At 33.5% G+C, this 22,767-nt stretch overlaps 2 protein-coding genes across 5 annotated transcripts in view; both read left to right on the top strand.

Annotated features, from left to right (window-relative positions):
* LOC143239403 (protein turtle-like) overlaps positions 1–22,767 on the top strand; it is a 666,407-nt gene that overhangs the window by 535,928 nt on the left and 107,712 nt on the right. The window lies entirely within an intron of this gene.
* The window catches only part of LOC143239503 (synaptogenesis protein syg-2-like), a 264,478-nt gene that overhangs the window by 216,283 nt on the left and 25,428 nt on the right, over positions 1–22,767 (top strand). The gene's annotated exons all lie outside the window — the stretch shown is intronic.

Raw genomic sequence — 22,767 nt, 5'->3', positions numbered from 1 at the left:
TCGCGTCGCGCCAAACATGCTCGCCCTCCCAGCCGTGGGGTCGTTGGTAAAAGAGTAGCCCAAGAGTTGGCGGTGGGTGGTGATGACTAGCTGCCTTCCCTCTAATCTTACACTGCTAAATTAGGGACGACTAGCACAGATAGCCCTCGAGTAGCTTTGTGCGAAATTCAAAAACAAACAAAAACAAACTGACTCCGAGATGTCCCCCTCTCGTACAGCGGTAAGTCGACGGACTTACAACGCTAAAATCAGGGGTTCGATCACCCTCGGTGGGCTCAGCAGATAGTCCGATGTGGCTTTGCTATAAGAAAATACACAAACGCACAGGCTCCGAGATAAATACCTATCAAATATTTATATTTTGTGTTCTTTGTAAGATTTGTTGGTATTTGCCTTAGATATTTCTTATATGATACATAGGGCCAGGAGATAAATCATTTCGAAGAACTACTCGCAAATGCCTCATAATAATATTCTTACCAGTTGCTGTGGTGCTGGATATCTTCTTCCAATGAGGTCGAACTGGATATGTAAGGTATTCTTCACTTTCAGCTGCCTTAAAATAATTAATACTACGCAGTCGCAATCGTATACCACGATCCAGTGTTGTAAACAACAATATGTGTTAAGATTTCTTAGGTAATTTCTATATCATTATGAACCGTTTGTTTCTCAACCTTTTGATATAACATGCACATTTCCCATTTGACTGAGATAGTTGTTTGATGACGCCCGTTGTCTTCCTTCATTTCTTTGTTGTTTGTTTTTGTTTTTTACAGCAATTTAATTTTCTGAACACTGAACAACTGAGGATTTCTCGAAAATTCTTTTGTGTGTAACAACACGTGCGTTACTTAATATAACAAGTTTTCCGTTCTTTTCTTTGTACTGTATCAAATCTGTCTAAGACCGTCACATTTGAAATACTATTGAATTTTTTTCCGTGTCTGCACACATTCCTCTACTTGTAATATACCTTCATTTGATTCGTCCCTTCATAATTCTTTTTTCAAATGTTGACAAAATATGGTGAGTTTATATGAGTCATCTAAAAGAGTCGACCTTCTATGTCAGAACAACCACTGGACCTACATCTTATTTTCTCTTTTATTTACAACCTGTAAAAGACAAAACAATTCTTACTTTGAGTTATTTGATTTATTAATTTATTAAATATATGTTAGTATGCAAAGCAATGTCGAGAAACGTGAATTATTTTTTAAAGAAAAGATTTCAGGTTATGATCATGCAACTGCGTTTCCACATAAACCTTAATCTCTGGACAATTGTTTAACTCGTAATTAACATTTCTTTTACACAAATTTATTACTTTTATAGATATTTCAGTAACTAAATATTCCAACACAACAATAAATATATTTAATTAATAAGACACTAAAGTGTTTCAAGTGGAATTTTCATCCAACAATTAACAACATTTGTTTGTAAATGGCGAAAGTAAAACCAGGAGGCTACTTGTGCATTTCATACTAAAATAAATGCTTATAAACTCAAGACATTTTCCTTGAAATCTCAATTGATAAAAACTATTTTTTTAAGAGTATTAGAAACATAAATTTAAGTTAGAACTGGGTTTTGGAACGTTCGTTATTCAACTGCATGAAGATAATATTTGTTAAATCAATTATCCATAAGCCTCCATAGTTTCAGTGATGTCGAGAAAACCCACTTGTAGAGAAATATATATGCAAAAACGGCTCGTTTGGGTTGAGAAAATATTTTACATAGAAGAGCGAACAACGTCTCCTCCATAGTTTCCGTTCATTTCTAAAATACAGAACTAAAATTTGCAATTTCTTACAGTCCTAGCTGTTTACATCGCGTAAGTTACAAGTACATTTCCAACAAGACATAGTATAAATTGTCATATTAACAATACTTTATCTGTTTTAATTCACTGTTGTTGTTTTTTATGAATTAACTCACAATGTAAATACACAGGTTATTTTCTGACCTTAAAACACAATCCCGTTCTACACAACATGAAATTTGACATAAAAAATACATTTTAGTACAAGCTACTAACATGCATTAGCACTGCAATATTTTCAACCGCTACATACATTCTTTGACCTTTGACTTACCTATCCGTGGCCTTAAGATCAAGATTCCACACCTTGCATCCGGCTCATCGATAGTTATTACACTCATTGAAACATAGCATGTTGACAAGCAATAACAAAAATTTCGTCTTCTGAGTTTCTTAGCACTTTACAGGGAAGTAATGATGAACAAGTGCACATTATACGAATACCAAAGTCAGACTCTGACAAACACATTGAAATAAATAAAGCTCCTAATTCACATTTAGAATCGTCAGACTGCGTAGAAATGCATCTACATTTACTACAAAAAATACAATTTATAATAACGGTTATTACAAATAATGGTTTATATATAGCAGCAACATTTACAAACTTACAAACAATAACGGATTTTATATCTGGTCTGAATGTTTTATCGACTTTCACGGAGAGCGAATTGAATCTTTGTTAATACACATGTATACTTCTCTCGATAGCAAGAAATACTGAAGTCCGAAGTTAATCATCAGAAGTTGAACGGTTTATAATGTTCAAAATCTATAACGTTCCTGGTCAAATTCTGTAGTTTTCCCAATAATAAGCGTTAATCACAATTATAGCTTCCGAGGCATATAGTATACTGACTGTAGCAAACTAAACATTAATCTATTACTGTCTCTCGGCGCGTCGGTTTATATACTTTAAGGCAAGGTTTTCGAATGTTCAACAATATTCGTAAAACATATGTTGTCGATTCTTACACTCGAGAATGTTCTAAAAACCTAAAGAACAGGCGGGACGTACATAATATATATCCGACAATATACGTTAAATGCATCAAACTGAAACAAACGTAGATACTAAAATAAATGCACAACAGCAATCAGATTGTCCAATAGTAATGGACATTGAAGTGCAAGATTAAATTAGTTAAGTAATAAAATAAATAGAATAAACAAATTATTGATCAATATAATGACATAATTAATTTTAAAATAGCATATCTATCATAAGTGTTAACGTGACTGGGAAGATAGAAACTATAATATAATAATAATAAGAAACATTTTATTGTTACTTGCTTATCCGTTAGAAACAAAATTACGTAAATATTAATCAATGTATTGTTTAAACATTACTATATCTCATGGAGACACAGTTGGAACTATTCATTAATGTAACTTTTAATGACATATGTGAAGTTCCACCTGGCGTGTCCAGGTGGGTTAAGGCGTTTGACTCGTAATCCGAGGGTCGAAGGTTCGAATTCCCATAGTTCCAAACATGCTCGCCCTTTCAGTTGTGGTTGCGTTATAATGTGCGGTCAATCCCACAATTCGTTGGTAAAAGAGTAGCCCAAGATTTGGCGGTTGGTGGTGATGACTAGCTGCCTTCCCTCTACTCCTACACTGCTAAATTAGGGACGACGAGCGCAGATAACCCTCGTGAAGCTTTACGCGAAATTTAAAAAACAAACGAACAAAAAACAATGTAAAGTTCCCCAACAATAAATGAATATGTAGGAGAAGGATATTCTTTCCTGTACTTTCATTTATTACTTCTATTGTTGTTGTTTTTTTGCATAATTTAGTGTGGTTCCTTTTGTTGTTGTGGTTGTAAGATCTCTTTATTTCGTGAAATTGATCTTAGCTAAGCGGAGGGAAAATGTTTTGAAAGATGCATATAAAATGATCTCCGTTTAGTTAATGACAGAGTAAAAGTGGCAACATCATTACAAACAGTCAGACAATGTTTTTTTGTTTTTTTGGAATTTCGCACAAAGCTACTCGAGGGCTGTCTGTGCTAGCCGTCCCTAATTTAGCAGTGTAAGACTAGAGGGAAGGCAGCTAGTCATCACCACCCACCGCCAACTCTTGGGCTACTCCTTTACCAACGAATAGTGGGATTGACCGTCACATTATAACGTCCCCACGGCTTGGAGGGCGAGCATGTTTAGCGCGACGCGGGCGCGAACCCGCGACCCTCGGATTACGAGTCGCACGCCTTACGCGCTTGGCCAACAGTCAGACAAAAAATCGCACGAATGTTTGGATTGCATTGACCACGTGCTTTTAACCAGACTTTTTTCTAGTACGACATCCAAATGAATCGTTCAAAAACAAAAGTTTAACTAAATTTATCTGAGCTATCTCAAGATGGCTTTAATGTAGACTCACGAATTTTGATGTATGGAGTAAAGAGTTGGAGATTTACATTATACTAAATACAACAGAGACCCGTATTTTCAGAATAATATTTAAAAACTTCTGATCGCAGACATTGATGTATAGGCCTAGCATTAATTAAGCCTTTGTTTGTTTGTTTTTGAATTTCGCACAAAGACTACTCGAGGGCTATTTATGCTAGCCGTCCCTAATTTAGTAGTGTAAGACTAGAGGGAAGGCAGCTAGTCATCACCACCTACCGCCAACTCTTGGGCTACTATTTTACTAACGAATAGTGCGATTGACCGTCACATTATCACTCCACCACGACTGAATGGTGTGACGGGGATTCGAACCCGCGACCTTCAGATTACGAGTCGCACGCCTTAACACGCTTGACCATGCCGGGCCTAGTTAAGCCTTTCTAAAGAAATAGATTAATATTGTAACTGTGCACGTTTTTTGTTTTAGTTTTAAATTTTACCATATTCAGTCCCTCGCTGGTACAGCGGCAAGCCTACGGACTTGTAATACCTAAATCAGGGGTTCGATTCCCTTCGGTAGACTCAGTAGATAACCCAATGTGGCTTTGCTATAAGAAAAAACACACATATATACCGTTTTTAATATATCAATAAATAAAGTTATGATTTCATTTTACGACTTAACGTTAGATCTTATAAAAATTAATAATATTTTAATATATCGTTGTACAAAATGAATGCTAAAGTTGCTTACATCCGCCTTTTGTTTACATTCGTTGAAATGTAGTGCGCACGCATTTTCAAAACATACAGATTCAGAGTATTATATTATTATGGAGATCCACTCTGAATATGAACCTCCCTGGTCCAAAATATGGTATGAATCCCGATGAAGATGAAGCATATTAATAGATGTTAAAATTCTCTTGTTATTATTACTAGCCGATAACCCATGGCACCAGTGCATTAAATCCGCGAGTGACGGTTTCATGACGTCATATCTGCATCCTGAGAACAGAGACAAATAAAATTTTTCATGATGGGTAACGGAGACGAAAGGGGAACATCGCGTAATATATATATTTCCATTATCACACATATAAGCAAAAGTTCCATTAGAGTATGATATGTGACCTATTCATGACGTCATATCTACACCCTGAGAGTGGAGAAAAATAAAGTTTTCGTGGCAGAAATCGTAGATAAAAAAAGTTTTTTTTTCTTTTCCAGTATCATATAAGCAAGAGTTTCATTATAGTGTTATACTAACTTGAATATGTAACAAGAAAAACAGAATGCTAATTCTATGATTGTTTACCTTAACATAACTAAGATAATCCTTGGTTAGCATGTTATAGAAGATTATACTGAATATCTCCATAAGCACGAAATTTAAAATATTTAGGTATTAGTTCTTCTTACTTTAAGTAATGTATATATAGCTCTTCGAGTTCATTGTAATAGTATCTAGTTGTAAAAATATCTAGTTGCAGTTAATTCTAGTTGCTACTTTAGTGACATTTTCAGTAGTTCGTTCTTTTATTTCACTGTCGATGGTAAAATTTAGCTATTTTTTATTTTCTACAGTCTGATATAACATGATGCAGGTTTTGATCTTGCTTCTCTATTTACGCAGAATGTGTAAATAATTATTTGTGCTCTACCTGTTGTTTTTAATCTTAATTTGTGTTCTGTATAAGAGGCATTCGTTGTATATTATAATGTGTGTTCAGTGTACAATGTATTTTGGTGTGAAATATGCCAAGTTGCGACACCAAGTCAGAACACATGGTACAACCGAGGTGATTATGACCTCTTTCTTTTCTTTTCGTCACCCGTTCAGACAGTGGCAAGTTTTCAGATTTACAATTCTAAAATAAAAAGTGAGATTTGGTGAACACAACAGACAGTTCGATGTGGCTTTGCTATAAGAGAATCACACACACACGCAATCTCTCCTTTTCTTAGCTTTAACCATCCTATTTTCTGTTACAAGTAGTAATACATTTATTCGTTGCATGATGAGTTGAATTGAATTACGTAATACGTGAAAATTCCTTCGTGTCGAGAAGGGTTGAATAGCAGGAGATAAAAGAAAATTCCTTTACTTATGTGACCAGTAGTAATCTGGCTGCATATTCTCTATTGATTCTCCATTCTTGTTTTGTGTAGCTGTCTCATACAATACCTCCAGGAGTATCATACCATCTGAACTTAGATCGAAACTTCTTAAATTCGCCATTTTTATCTTACTAATGGAAAACTGGTTAATACCCTTCCAGGTTTATTACTTTCATCATTTAGATTTACTTCTAAAATACGTAACCAAATAATGTGTTACAATTATGTTTTTTCCTAAGACATTAAGAGTAGGTTTAGGCCCGGCATGGCCAGGTGGTTAAGGCGCTCGACTCTTAATCCGAAGGTTGCGGGTTCGAACCCCCATCACACCAAAAATGCTTCTCCTTTCACCCGTGGAAGCCTTATAATGTGACGGTCAATCTCACTGTTACTTGGTAAAAGAGTAGCCCAAGAGTTGGCGGTGGATGATGATGACTAGCTGTCTTCCCTCTAGTCTTACATTGATAAATTAGGGACGGCTGGCGCAGATAGCCCTCGTGAAGGTGTGCGCGAAATTCAAAAACAAATATTAGGCCTATTACATTTTTAAGAACTACATTCTTTGTCTAGTTCTTTAGTGGTTTTCAGCAATTACAATAGTATATAATAATACTATTGTAACTGTACTATATTTTTCTAATCCTTCATTCTTTGCTTCAGGTGGATGAAAATACCCACATGATGTGATGGTTTTACTTCATTTGCATATCTATTGTTTAGTATACTTAACATTGCTCTAGTTTTGGCAAGACTGATGACCATTCCTATGTAATTGTAATATTTGCTTACTCTTTTAAATAATGGTTACGTCTTGCTTCTGATTTTAGCTTTGCTAGAGCTTCTGCTGTGCACCAGAAAACGTTAGCATGACATGTGTTTGTCTGTTAAGGATGGCTTTATCAATGGTGCTATTGGTGAACCAGTCTAATTGCCAGTTTCTTTGTTTCAATGTGTATTTTCTAAGAATCATTGAAATTATGACCCATCTTACACATGTTACACTGTTGCCTGTTCTGCGCATTTTATCACCGAGAACGTTTGTTTGTTCGGAATTAAATACAAAGCTACACAATGGGCTATCTGTGTTCTGTCCATCACGGGTATCGAAATTAGGTTTTTAACGGTAGGAATCAGCAAACATGTCGCTGTGCCATTGGGGGGCACACCAAAAATGGTCAGATGGACAATATTGTGGGCAATTGCTAGAACTAAAGCCAATTTTCCCCGACCATCTTCAAAACCTTCATATGTATCATCAGTCCAAGTTTCAGGTGTGCTACCAGTTGCCCAGCTAGGTTAACACTTCAAAACTGCATGATGGAAAAATCAATTCATTACTCAAACCAAATGCTTGCTGAGAGATGGCCCCAACATATTGAAAATGTTACCTTACTTTCACTGTAATTATCTTATATTGAAATTCAAAAGAGTCTTTTTGACATACCAAATGGAAGATTTTTGAAAAACTACAGGTTCCCTGAAAGAATACAGCCAAAAGAAAAACTAAAAAAATAACATCTGTTCTGGCCACACCAGACACAAGGTTTGGGTAAAGTTAAGATTATTATATAATCTAAATCTACGAAGGTATTAGTGTCCATGTTCCCATCATACATCATAGCAGTAATGCATTGTCAACACCAATAGTAGTTCCATAACCATATCGACAGAAGCTTGTACATTTACAATCAAATTAGATTTTCATTAGAACAAAAATAGGAAGACTACTCGAGGGCAGCCCATGACCATTGGGTTAAGAAGATGTTGAGACAGACGAAACTTGATTCAGCAATAGTAAAGGAAACGATCAGTCAAAAACTGCCGCAAAAATTGAAATTACCAATGACCCTGAAAATCTTCCTTTCAGCAATGACCTAAAGATACCGAAGTTCCATCTAATGGTGTATATATATTATGGTTATAAATATGCTTTTGCCAATATATATACATGCACTGGTTGTAAATATAATCCAGCTAATACTAATTTCTTATGGTATAATTGTAATCAGATGGGAAGACCTGGTAAGTTGTCAAGACCTCTTCACTAATAAACTTCTTGATCTTGAAGAGTCTTGGGCATTATTCAGAAGCAATGATATTTCTAGAAAATAAAGAAAAACGTGGAGAATCAACAGGGAATATACACCGAGAAGACCATTGGTAACATTTAAAAAAAAACTCTTTTTTACCTTCTGTTGTTCAACCAGTTCCAAAATGAAGGGAATTTTTCACCTAGTGCGTAAATCAGTTCAACTAATCATGCAACATATCATCAGATTGGTGAGTCAGGTGTCCATTTTACAACACACCGAACACAAACTACAAGTTACTACAACTGACAGTTATATTGAACACAAATATATATTAAAAACAATAGAACATTTAGAATACAAAAGAGCGAAAAACAGAATTACCTCTGCAACAAACCACCTAAAGGGAACAAAACCTACAACATTCTATATTTGGCGCGTGATGATCACTTCTTATGCCAAAAAGATAATCTATGATGAACTGAATTACCTTAAAAATGTTGTTTTTCCTGAGGATTTACATTTAAGTTAATGACTAATTTTTTTTCAACATAATTAAGACCCTAGTGGTTCAGCGTAATTTGAACCATTCTTCTGAATACTATACTATAAAATTTAATATGATTACCAGAGCGTTTTCTTGAAGTTATTTTATTTTAATTTGTTTCCTGTATCCTGTTAATCTATTTTTATTTCCTTGTTCTTTTAGTTACGCACATTTATTAAAAGTGGTATCTCTGTACACTAATTTTTCGGGATAATTATTTGGATGAAACTTTAAATCGTACTTGCTGAGTAAAATCCTGGTATCTCGTTTATTGTTTTGTAATATTTCCAAACGTGGGGTATATATAACAGATTGTAAATAAATGTATAGCTTACAGCTAAGTTTTACTTGTGTTTTGTGAGTGATTTTAAGTGTTTTTCTTATTTGTTTACGATTTGGTTTTATTATTAGTCTATTGTAAACCTTAATTTTATATTTTGAATATTATTTTATTTTTCACATTTCAGTAAACCCTGGTTTTAGTTAACGGATTGAATTATTACTTCAGCAACAGTTCACACTTAATACTAATTTATTACTTTTGGGTCTATATAACTTATATGTAATCTGCTGATCTGTTTTGTTTAGTTCCAGAATGGTTGTTCAGCAAATTCGTATTTCATTTAGTAATGCGTCTGAATGTTTTACTCACACACGTCTTATGATTGACTGTTGTTATTCTGTTTCAGTTACTTATTTCTATCTCCTTCTGTACTTTCTGTAGTTATTATTGTAACCTGGTTGGCTGCTCTCCTTTAATTGAGATAAGAGGTTTTATGTATTGAAAATGTTAATTAATTTGGTGTACGTTACAATCAGTTACTTGAGTTATTAGGTGCATCTTTATACTAATTACTTTCTACCATTTTTATTAATTTGTAAAACACTAATATAATAATGTAGAAGTTATTAAAAATTTACAAAACATACAAAGATCCATAATATGAGTATTCTCCCCCTACAAAATCTATATATCCTTATTCTCAGAATATCGGAGCATATAAAATCCTTATTTGGCGTATGTTGAACATTTGTTACAACGAAAAGAAAATTCATGATAAACTGAACTGTGTCAAAATTATTGCTGTTTCCTGAACTTAGAACTATAAATAATTTGTTCAATGAAATTAAAAAAACACACCAGTAGTTCAGCAGTAGCTCTAAGCCTAAGTGTTCACTTCTATAAAATGGGGTTTCGATATTTGTGGTGAGCATAGCACAGATTGTCTATTTTGTAATTTTCATGCTTAACAAAAGCAAAATGAAAAACGTAGCAATGAAATGAACCAAATAAGTTGTAGAAAGATTAATAAATATTTCATATCTAATGATATTTCACTATCATTTGGCATGAAACAAAATATGTCTGCTTTTTAAAATGAAATCAAATCAAATCAGCGTATAAGCTTATGAATAAAGTTTAAAATAAATCACAAGTACAAAGAAATACCATGAAAAACAAAACTACTTCCAAATAGAGATGCATTCAAATCCTGTTTTATTGCTAAGAACTTTGAATATTTCTATCAACTCACTTGTGTTGTCTTGATGAAGGATTTTATGTAATGCAGTATGTCTTATCAGCTTCCTTTCGACGATAGTAGCTTAGATGTTCTTTTACTCTAGTTGAAAAAGATTACTTTGTTTGACCAATGTAGTTTTTTTTACTCTACTGTCATTATTGGCCATCAATTCCTCTATGCAATTTTGAACCTGGATATACAATTCACTTTGAATCTCGATATACAATTCACTTTGAACCTGGATATGCAATTCACTTTGAACTTGAATATACAATTCACTTTGAACCTGGATATGCAATTCACTTTGAACCTGGATATACAATTCACTTTGAACCTGGATATACAATTCACTTTGAATCTCGATATACAATTCACTTTGAACTTGGATATACAATTCACTTTGAACCTGGATATACAATTCGCTTTGAACCTGGATATACAATTCACTTTGAACCTGGATATACAATTCACTTTGAATCTCGATATACAATTCACTTTGAACCTGGATATGCAATTCACTTTGAACTTTAATATACAATTCACTTTGAACTTGGATATACAATTCACTTTGAACCTGGATATACAATTCACTTTGAACCTGGATATACAATTAACTTTGAACCTGGATATACAATTAACTTTGAACCTGGATATACAATTCACTTTGAACCTGGATATACAATTCACTTTGAACCTGGATATACAATTCACTTTGAATCTCGATATACAATTCACTTTGAACCTGGATATACAATTCACTTTGAATCTCGATATACATTTCACTTTGAACTTGGATATACAATTCACTTTGAACTTGGATATACAATTCACTTTGAACCTGGATATACAATTCACTTTGAACCTGGATATACAATTCACTTTGAATCTCGATATACAATTCACTTTGAACCTGGATATACAATTCACTTTGAACCTGGATATACAATTCACTTTGAATCTCGATATACAATTCACTTTGAACTTGGATATACAATTCACTTTGAACTTGGATATACAATTCACTTTGAACCTGGATATACAATTCACTTTGAACCTGGATATACAATTCGCTTTGAACCTGGATATACAATTCACTTTGAACCTGGATATACAATTCACTTTGAACCTGGATATACAATTCACTTTGAATCTCGATATACAATTCACTTTGAACCTGGATATGCAATTCACTTTGAACTTTAATATACAATTCACTTTGAACTTGGATATACAATTCACTTTGAACCTGGATATACAATTCACTTTGAACCTGGATATACAATTCACTTTGAACCTGGATATACAATTCACTTTGAACCTGGATATACAATTCACTTTGAATCTCGATATACAATTCACTTTGAACCTGGATATACAATTCACTTTGAACCTGGATATACAATTCACTTTGAACCTGGATATACAATTCACTTTGAACAGTCTTATTCTGTCACTTGAGAATGACGAACTTCGTCCATCAAAACTAATGGAATTTTTGTAAGTTTTGTTATTTTTTAAATTGTTTTTTACATAATTATTACCGATGTGTTTGCCACTGTTATTTATTAATTTGCACAAAGTACTTCTCATTTTTAAACATTGATAAATAAAATTCTGATGTGCAAACTGTTCATTTGTTTATTGATTCTACTTAATCAACTGTTGATGTATTCAGACTTTTGTAGATCATATGTGTTATATTTTGCAATGTTTCAACTTAGTATTGTGTTTCAAAGAAATTACACAGAGAGACCTAAAAGTTTGATCGGCTAGGTTACTGTCTCTTTGGTTGAGCCTAGAGAGGATACTGGGTTTCTGGTTGATCCTAGAGAGGATACTGTATCTGTGGCTGAACTTGGAGAGGATACTGTATCTATGGCTGAACTTAGAGAGGATACTGTATCTATGGTTGGACTTGTGGAGAATACTGTATCTCTAATCCGTGACAGCAGAATTTTATTCCAACTCCGATGGATTTGAACTCGATGTGAAATGAATCCCTGCTGGTATTTCCATTGCCTGTTTCTGTTTGTTCAGCAGTCTGTGAAAGACATAAAGATTGTGCTTTGTTTGTGTCATTTAAGTGTATAACATTTCATTGCGTTTTTGATTTATCTAATCTCATCAGCTTCAGAAAGTCTTTATTCATTTCATTTTTGTTCTTTCGCGATTACATAAGAATATTTTTTTTTATAAAAACGTCGTGATATCCTTGTTTCCTGTGTTTTAGTTTCATTATCTTCTTCCGTTGAAATCTCACAGAGTTTCGAGTAATTGCGGATCCACTTACATGTTGAACCTGGAATACCATATCTACTAGCTTTAGCCATTCGCAAGAGACTTAGCGAGTATTATACTCTGATATTAGCCTGTATTAATACTCATTAAGAACACACATTACTTAATTAAAAAACAACAACATTTATTTTGTGTTTTCTTAGAGCAAAGTCACATCGGGCTATCTACTTAGTTCACCGAGGAGAAAAAAAAAAAAAAACATTTAAGAAGAATGAATCATTTATTTAATATAAGAATGTTGATTATGACAAAACAAAGTTGAATCTTAGTGAGTCATCACCCCATTAGTTCATGAAAAGAAATTGTCAACCTGGATAGTGCTTCGTAAATATAAAACTATTTTATTGTAAAATTAATAAGAATATGTTATTTATAATTAATTTTATTTAATTCTTTGAATTTCGCGCAAAGCTACACGAACATATCTCCGCTAGCCGTCCCTAATTTAGCAGTGTAATACTAGAGGGAAGGCAGCTAGTCATCACCATCCACCGCTAACTCTAGGGCTACTCTTTTCAACGAATAGTGAGATTGACCGCATATTATAACGCACCCACGGCTGAGAGGGCGAGCATGTTTGGTTACAAGTCGAGTGCCTTAACAGCCTGGCCATGCCGGACCATTTAATTAAAACATATAAAAATTAACTTATGATATGCATCTAATACCGATATACAGGGAATAAGTAATGGTGCTCTGAAATGATTATTTGAAGCCAAATCTCAAATTTGCGTTTTGCTTTTCGAGCTTGTAACATTGTTTTAAAACTGCTATAATTTCGGAAAAGAATTGGATTTTTAACAGTAATGCTTTAGTCAGTTTTGGATTACTTTGTTAACCCTGCTTATATTAAAAGTAAAACTGTAGTGATCCGATCTTGTGTTATATTTTTCGTAGTTTTAACTTAAAGTATTGAAAAACAAAAACGTAAAGACTCGGTAAACTTGAAATTCTTGAGTTCAGAAGAATATAATCATTAGTATGATATTTAAACTGAAAACCAAAACCAAAACCTTTTAAAATGTCCCAACAAAAACAATAATCACTGCAATACATCATATGACGTCACCCACGACCAGCTAATTACATACGAGATGAATGCATTTTTACGCTGTCGATAAACTTGCCGCTTAAAAATCAATAATTGTTCTCCTCTCTTAGCAAAGACATTTCAAGATTACAGTGCAATTTATCACGACATGGGTTAGGTCTCTAGTAGAGATCTGTATTTTGAAGCTTCAAAGCTGGTACTGAATCAGTGCGATACCATAAAATATTTCCGTGCTCTAAGCTGTGAGTACGTATAAAGATAACAGTCAATCCCTTAGCCCTTAGCCTATATGATTGGTTGAACTGATGCCTACTCTCCCATCAGTAGTTTAAAATTAGGGACCGGATACAAATAGCCTCAGTAGGATTGCCATAAATACAAATGAATATAAAGAGAGAGTGTTTTATTTCACTTTATTTTAGGTACAAGCTGGTTAGCTTGAGACTTTCCCAAAGTGTTCACCGTTTTGTACCTAACTATATTTATTAAATTAAAGATGTCAATATTCTCGGGCGAATACCACATGTTTTCGCTACACTATCACAACATGCAACTTCTGCAACTAGATAAATCATCGCGCAAAGTACAAAAATTGAAAATTGTTTATAACATTGCTTAGAACCTACTATAATGTATTTTTATACCGTATACCATGTAAGCTGGTTAACATACATTTGAATTATGAAAACCCAAAACTGTACATGACTCGTACACATTGAGCAAAAGTATAAACATTTCAAAACTCTTTGTTTAAGACCTGCAAAGAGCATCCTTGTATTAAATCCCATGTAATCGGAAGTTAAAAGACTAAGTAATTGATCAAACTCCCTAAAATTATGGATTTATTTAATCTTTTCACACACTCTACCTAAAATAACCATAAAGGGCATATCTGACATTTGTTATATGTATATATATGGGATCTGTAAAAAAAAAAAATTGGATAAGATCCCATGAAAATTAGTTGATATTAGGGCGAAATAAGTGTTAACAAAACTTAAAATTATGCTTTCTTAAGCTTCTTGACTCTCATAATTACTAAAAATGGGAAGAAAGCATCATTTTTGTTGGTCAGTATAAGGGACCTGTAGAAAGTATTTTTTGCCCGTATAAATTGATAGAATTATGATCAAGTAAATAACCAAAAACACAAAACTGTGTTTGTGTTTTAGCTGTAACCCCCATATACACACTCAATGTATGCAAATCCATCTTCTTTTGCATCTCAGTGTGTTGAGCCAAAAATATTTTATATTTATGCTAATTGTTATTTTGATTGCTGTAAATATGACTGCACAGGAAAACAAAACTTACATTTTTGGACTGTTTGACCTTTAACTTATGAAATCCTTTCAAAAACCTGAATAAAAAAATAAAAGTTGTGTAGGCGTATTTGATTAGATATAATGCCATCAAGTTTCAAGAGAATCAGTAGAGAAATTAAAAAAATGGCGGTAGATTGAATAGTGCCTGAAAGAAGATTTGTGTTTGTTTTCTCATAGCAAACCCACTTTGGTCTATTTGCTGTGTCTATCGAGAGAATCGAACCCTGGTTCCAACGTTATAAATTTATAGGCTTACTGGGGGATTTGAATAATAATAATAAACAATATAAAAACAGCATCTCTACTAATAGAGATTGGCTCGGCATGGCGAGGTGTTTATGGCGTACGACTCGTAATCTGAGAGTCATGAGTTCAATCCCCGTCGGCCCAGGACGACCAGGTGGTTAAGGCGTTCGACTCGTAATCTGAGGGTGGCGGATTCGAATCCCCGTCACACCAAACATGCTCGCCCTTTCAGCCGTTGTGGCGTTATAATGTTATGGTAAATCCCACTATTCGTTGGTAAAATAGTAGCCCACGAGTTGGCGGAGGGTGGTGATGATTAATTGCCTTCCTTCCAGTCTTACACTGCTAAATTAAGGACGGCTAGCGCAGATATCTTTCGTGTAACTTTGGATGAACATTCACAAAACAACCAAACTTATAATTACAAAGTTTTGCTTTATAAATCGTACTGTAATTGATCAGGTATAACAAAAAAGTATCTAACAAAAAGTACGACATAAAGATCTGTCAAACTTCCTTTCTCAGTAAGTGAAGTTTCTCAGTAGTATGTGAAGGTACGATAACTAGTCCAGCAAACACATCTTATAAATCTTCTAGTTTGCTTAACCAATTGTAGCTGAATTTGTACGAAGTCAGGCTTAGGACTTTTTCAAACAGAAGTATGTATAATAATATTTCATCCTATCGATACCTGCCCTAGCTATCAAAAACACAAAGTATTTAAAAAATATATTTTCCTGGTAAAAAGTTGCAGTTAAAGGTTTAGCGAGACGAGATATGGGACTTGACTCTTTAAGTTGGTAAAACTCGTCACACCTAAAAGTTATCTAACAGATGACACAACATCATCACAGCTGGGATTGAAATTGAATTTTCAGTCTTCCATCAGCTTATTGAAAACTGCTTTGCAAAGCATGTAGTATGTTAATAAAAAACCTAATTTAATGTTGGACTATATAAATATGACAGTACTGTCTGTTGTATGTCCACATAATTACTACTCAGGATATAAATGGATATTCACCAAAATTTGTATATAGGTTCATTAGGTCTATGGGAAGATACAAATAACATTTCAATTTTGCATCTTGCGTTTTGCGGTTTATATGGGCTTTCACCACTACTTCGTTACCTATTGATAAATCTTCATGGCATGAAGGTTTCTTGGGTCCATGTGAAGATACATGTGCACTTGTGGTTTCACATTTCGTGACATGTGAAATGAAGATAGTTTGGCTCCATATTAAGTTCGTTAATTACTTTTACACGCTAATGAACTTTTTTTTTCCAAAAAGTTTCAAATGAAGATGTTAACATATTTAGAACTTGGTAGAATTCAAAATGCAATGGTAAACAATGTATTCTTATTGGGTTTTTTCACTCACGATCTAGCTTTAAATAATTAACTGTTAACAAAACAAACTATGAGTTCAAATGACATATCAATATGTTCTATCATTAAATTAAAGGGACATATTACAATAGGAGTTTGTACTTAAAATACTAAATTATGGGTAGGAACCCTGACTTAAAGCACCATATTATGGTCATGAAAACTAAGTAAAATCACCACGATATGAAACTAATGTTGACTAATAGCATCATATCTTTAAACGTGACTGCTCAGGTTAAAAGTTTTGGCACTCTTCCAGTATTTAAATTTAAATGACGTGCAAATTGGTCCCTTGTCGGAAAATGGCATGAAAGAACTTTACATCATTATAAACATATAAATCATAAAATTCCAGTGTTTGATAGAAAGATATTTCAGTAGTACCGAACTGTATAGCTAAATAGGGAAATAAGTGAATTCAGAAACCACGACAGTCTACCAGTCATCCACCCAAAGTACTAATGAAAGTCAAATATTTGTCACTGCAAGTAGCAAAACATGAAAATCCGTTGGAGCATTGATTAACTGGATGTTTGGGTAGTTGGATTGAAGAAATCAAAGTTGTTATTGACTGAGTCCAGTCAAACTATATCTTTTACCAGTAACTTATGGATCATTGCACGAGCGTTTAATTCTTTACCAATGTTGATGACATTGATAACAGCAAAATTAGTAAATTAGTATAGCTGTAATATAGATATAAAAACATCGAATATATCTAATTGTACTGAGGATATTGAGGTATTACTGAATGACTTAGATTAGTGCAATTAGTACAAATATTTAGCAAATTACTTTTAATTGTATCAAGTGCCAAGTAATGAATCGAAGTTATCATAATATGAATAATACGTTTGCGTTAGTTGGAAACCCAATCAGTAGCGTGACTTAAGAAACGGATCTTGTGCATAATAGGTTATTGAAGCAATCGAAACAAGGCTCTGTTCCTTACATTGTCTGTTTGAATGTTGGTGCAAGCTAATCGAACACTATTTGCGGTAGCTTAATTTTGAAGAGAAAGACTTTAAAAAATACCACTAGTTAATAATACCCATCTTCTACTCTGGGCTACTTTAAACAAATAGTTAAACTTGAACACCAGTTTTATAACGTACTCAGGACCACAAAGTGTGTAATGCAATGTTGTTTTTTTTTTGTAAGGGACCTCGAACCATGAATTCTCGGATCCACATTCCACTACACTAACCACTAGACGTGCTTGGCTAATAAGATTTTGGGTATTTTTATAGACATGTTAATTACATGTCTTATGTAACAATTATCATTAGTTAGCCCTCACTTGATCTCACAGTTTTGGTCTTTTTATCTTAGAAACTGTATTGACTTATCGGAAAAGGTCTGGAAGAAACTACTAATATGATTCCGGAGATGGAAGTTTGTTTTTTTTTTTTTAATATGGCTACGAACCTTTTACTCATTATATTTTGCAAAAAAAAAAAAAAAGTGGTTGTTAGCGACGGTCTTATTAAAGGTTACAATATTATCCAGAGGACTGATAGGATAAAAACCTTTTGATTTTTTTGTGTTGTATGCACCGGAGGACAGAAAATGAAATCACAGGTTCTAGCTAAGACAGTTTTCTTCTTTTAACAAGAGGATTAGTTTACGGAGTTGTTTTGTGTTTGTTTGTTTTTGAATTTCGCGCAAAGCTACACGCGGGCTATCTGCTCTAGCCGTCCCTAATTTAGTACTGTAAGTCTAAAGGAAAGGGAGCTAGTCATCATCATCACCGCCAACTCTTCGACTACTCTTTTACCAACGAATAGTGAGATTGACCGTTATATTATAACGCCCCCACGGGTGAAAGGGCGAGCATGTTTAGTGTGAAGGGGATTCGAACCCGCCACCCTCAGATTACGAGTCGAGTGCCTTAACCACCTAGCCATGTCTGGTCTGCTAAAGGAATAAGTTGCCATTGTGAGTTATGCAGACTGGCACTTTACGGGTGTTTGAGACATCTATGAGTTCCTGAAAACAAAGTGTGTATTTGAACTTTTATCAGTAGAGCGTGTGTAAGGAACAACTTGTCTCTTATTGCTCTTCTGCTATAATATTCCTATTTACAAGTTATTTTTTTCAAAGCATAAAGTTCAAATAAAACCAATCTTTGAAAGCTATGCTACCCTGGCATGTGGCAAATACCTTACATCGTCATTTGTCAACTTAAGTGTCTGCGAAAATGCGTTCTGCTGCCTGATGCAGTGTTAATATAATACAAAACATACCATGAAAAAAAATCTACAAGGGTCTTATTACTGTTACAGGTTATTTAAAAAGATACGAAGAGATATTTGAAAGTGATATACACATATACTCGGGCTAAGGTGTTGAAATTACCATACCACGAGAAAATGTCATCTTTTTGGGGATTAGGTGCCAAGGTATGATTTCATAAAAATAAAGCATTGTGATCCACCTTAAAGTAAGTATGCACGTTCCACATGACGCAAGTATAAACGATTTTGCAAACATCACTCATGAAGATCTGTGTCATGGGGTTCTTAAATGAGTTCCCGGAAGTTATCGTCTGCGTAGAAGAGTTAGTGGATTTTTGTATAGTCTCTAATTTGTTTGTTTGTTTGTTTTTTTAGAATTTCGCACAAAGCTACTCGAGGGCTATCTGTGCTAGCCATTCCTAACTTAGCAGTGTAAGACTAGAGGGAAGGCAGCTAGTCATCACCACCCACCGCCAACTCTTGGGCTACTCTTTTACCAACGAATAGTGGGATTGACCGTCACATTATACTCCCCCACGGCTGGGAGGGCGAGCATGTTTAGCGCGACGCGGGCGCGAACCCGCGACCATCGGATTACGAGTCGCACGCCTTACGCGCTTGGCCATGCCAGGCCGTGTAGTCTCTAAAGAAGATGGAGACAACTTTGATCTCAATGTAGTGCACTAATCCTCTTGCACAACGAGGGTGGAAAAAAACAATATAAGACTTAGAAATTTGACCATATTTTGTTAACATAGGTCTTGAATAGTCTTCTTTAAAGCCATCGTAAAATAAATTAATTGCTCATAAGCTATTAGTTCATAAAAATTAGCTTAACATTGTTTTGAAATTATGTTTTATTCGTATCTTTAACATGCTGTGTTTGGGGTAGACGAACAAACTTGGTATGATCTGGTTTTAAACTACATTTAAAATTAAAGCTCTTTCTATTTAGCCTTAAATAATTCTGTTTCTGCTTGGTATTACCCTAGTATGCAAATCATTTAATTGGTGCACTTGTTTGAATATTTAATTTTTAATTTGCCTAATTAATATATACTTCGAAATATTATGCAAGAATGGTTTGGGTTGAGGCTGCAATTGCCATTAATATAAATCACAACTCAGGAATGTAAAAAAAAAAAAATACAAACAAACTTTAATACGTATACACTGCTATCATTGTGATTGATATGCCATCCACTGTGTCTTAAACTCTATAATTATGACATATACTGATCATATTTATTTTACAGTCATAATTATACTTAAACTTAATGATAAAAACGCAGGAAATAGATAGAAAGTTTACTAAAACGTATCATTAAGAAAAGTCCTTCAATATTGTAAAGTACATATGTTGTAAGATATGAGGTGTTTTACAGTAAGTAATAAATGGAGTTTTATTCTTGCTTGCCATAATCTCAGATTACACTAAAATGATTAGGTGTATATTGTATATAATGGTCATAAATATAATACTTTGGCTTATTCATTTTCATAACAACAAATGAGAAAAACTAAATATGACAAGGATAGGTTTCTTGTTAATTTAGCGTGCCTGTTTCTAAATCTATTCCTAATGTCTTCGTTTTGAACGGAAATCTCAGATCGTTTGCATATAATACAAAATCGAACCGTTCAGGTTTATTTTAGTTTTACTTCGTTTTATTTTGTATGCACGTTGCTAAAGAGATTATATATAAAATCTGAGCATGAGAATCAACTTGTCAATAGAAATTGCCAGTTATTGGAAACCTCTTGAATTTCATCTCATGGCTGATTTAGAACTATTGAGAACAGAATTCACATGTAAATAGAATCAGCCTATGTATCATTCTATTTAAATATATATATCTCGCTGAGATAAATCAGTAAATAGCGGTATAAATATATATTGTTTATTGTATACAAACAAGTCATTGTTTCAGTATTATGTCTGGTTTAGGGTATAAATACTACTAATAAAATGCACTGCTTACGTACATGTAAACAATAAAAAATGTAACATTTTTGACAACTCATACATGTTACTTTTACATAATACTATAGAATACCTTCGTAAAGCATTTTAATAACACAAAGTTGATAATAAGGGGTAGTTTGATTGGTTTGATTTAATATAATTAAATAATAAAAGAGCAAAATCATCACTTCACCCAAAAAACAAGTCACCAGATTTTTATGAAATTATAATTGTGTTCAACGAATAAAACACGAGTATTTCTTTATGATTTTCCTCTTATACAAAAAATAAAAAACATGTTTTAAAACTAAATGTCTAACGAAAACCAAACTGGTAAACTAAAATATTTTTGCACACAGAATGAAAAACCTTAATAAATCTGAAGTTTTAGCTTTGTTTACTTGATTGGGCTCTCTGTTACTGAAGTAACAACTCTGAATGTTTGGACACAGACAGCTGTAAAAAATGGGACACATTTTGACGTATACTTAACGCACTATGATTAATTTCGTATCTTTTAAAATATATAAATAGCGTTAATTGTTTAATTACATATTCATAGGAACAAGATCAACTAATTACTGGTAACCTACGTAATCAGTTTTTTTTTTATATGTTGTTATGGAGATAATTTACGTTCATACATTTAAAGTTTACTAATGAAGAAAATTATCCGTGATCAACAGAATGGAATTATTTCTTACACAATAAGTAGTTTATGGATTTCCATCACCAAAACCCATAATGTTGTAAATAATTATACTTCTGAAGGTAACATCAATTGATAATACTGTATAGAGGCTTGTTATTTTCATTCTGAATAATGTGTTTGTTGTTTATTCTATTCGGTAGCAATAGTTTAAATAGTTCACTTAGTATCGTAAGAAATTCTTATTACTATAGCATACATATGTGATAAAATAAGTTTCGTATGTCTTTAATAATAAATTCAAATAATTTAATTGGTACTTATAAAGCGTAGAAAACATCGTATCATAGGATAAACGTTGCAAATTGATTGTTAGCAAATGCGGAGAATTTGAAACTAGTGAAGAAGACAACGAGTTAAATCCACAAACGGCAGATGTAGAATACATCACATCATCCAACTTACTGTTTACTGATGGTAACTTGCCGTGCAGATGTGGCAAGGGCTGATTTGGTGCATCTAAATAGGAGTTTCTTGGCAAAGTCAGCTGGCACTTGACAACACCAACCCGTTTCACCAAAATTAGGAAACGCCCAGTCATTTTCCATGAACCTGAAGTGATTTTTCACTGAGGTTGTAAGATAACTTACATCACTACAGTTATCACTTATTTTGTAACGCATTATTTGCGGAATAACTTCTCCCCATTTTGTCTTATAAAAAGTATTTTATTCTAATACAAGTGTGTTTTTCATGTGTAGTTTTGAAGAACCTATAGAAATACAGTTGCACCTCAATGAATATTAAACGTGTTAATGAATCCAGTGCTTTTCTTTTAGGAAATTATATTTCCTAAGTTCTTAACTCAATAAGGATGAATAATTTTTTGAAGTAACTTACAAGTTTATAGATTTATTTACTTTGTCTTTTATCATATAATAACTTAAAGTTAAAGCACGAGTCCTAGCAGAACAATTAATGTAACTCAATAACTATTTGCTTAGTTTAATGTTTGATTGAGGTAACCAGAAAAGACATTGTTCCTAGTTATTATGCAAATGGAAATGTTTCATCTCTCAACTGTTTAAATTAATGTGAAGATTTAGCTGTGACACCAAATAACACGCTCACCGGTATAAATGGTGTTCGTTAGTTGGTTGGTTTTGAATTTCGAACTAGCCGTCCCT

This window comes from Tachypleus tridentatus, chromosome 13 (assembly GCF_004210375.1).
Source record: "Tachypleus tridentatus isolate NWPU-2018 chromosome 13, ASM421037v1, whole genome shotgun sequence".
Lineage (NCBI taxonomy): Eukaryota > Metazoa > Arthropoda > Merostomata > Xiphosura > Limulidae > Tachypleus > Tachypleus tridentatus.
The sequence above is the reverse complement of the archived record's forward strand: the minus strand, read 5'-3'. Positions and strand labels throughout refer to the sequence as shown.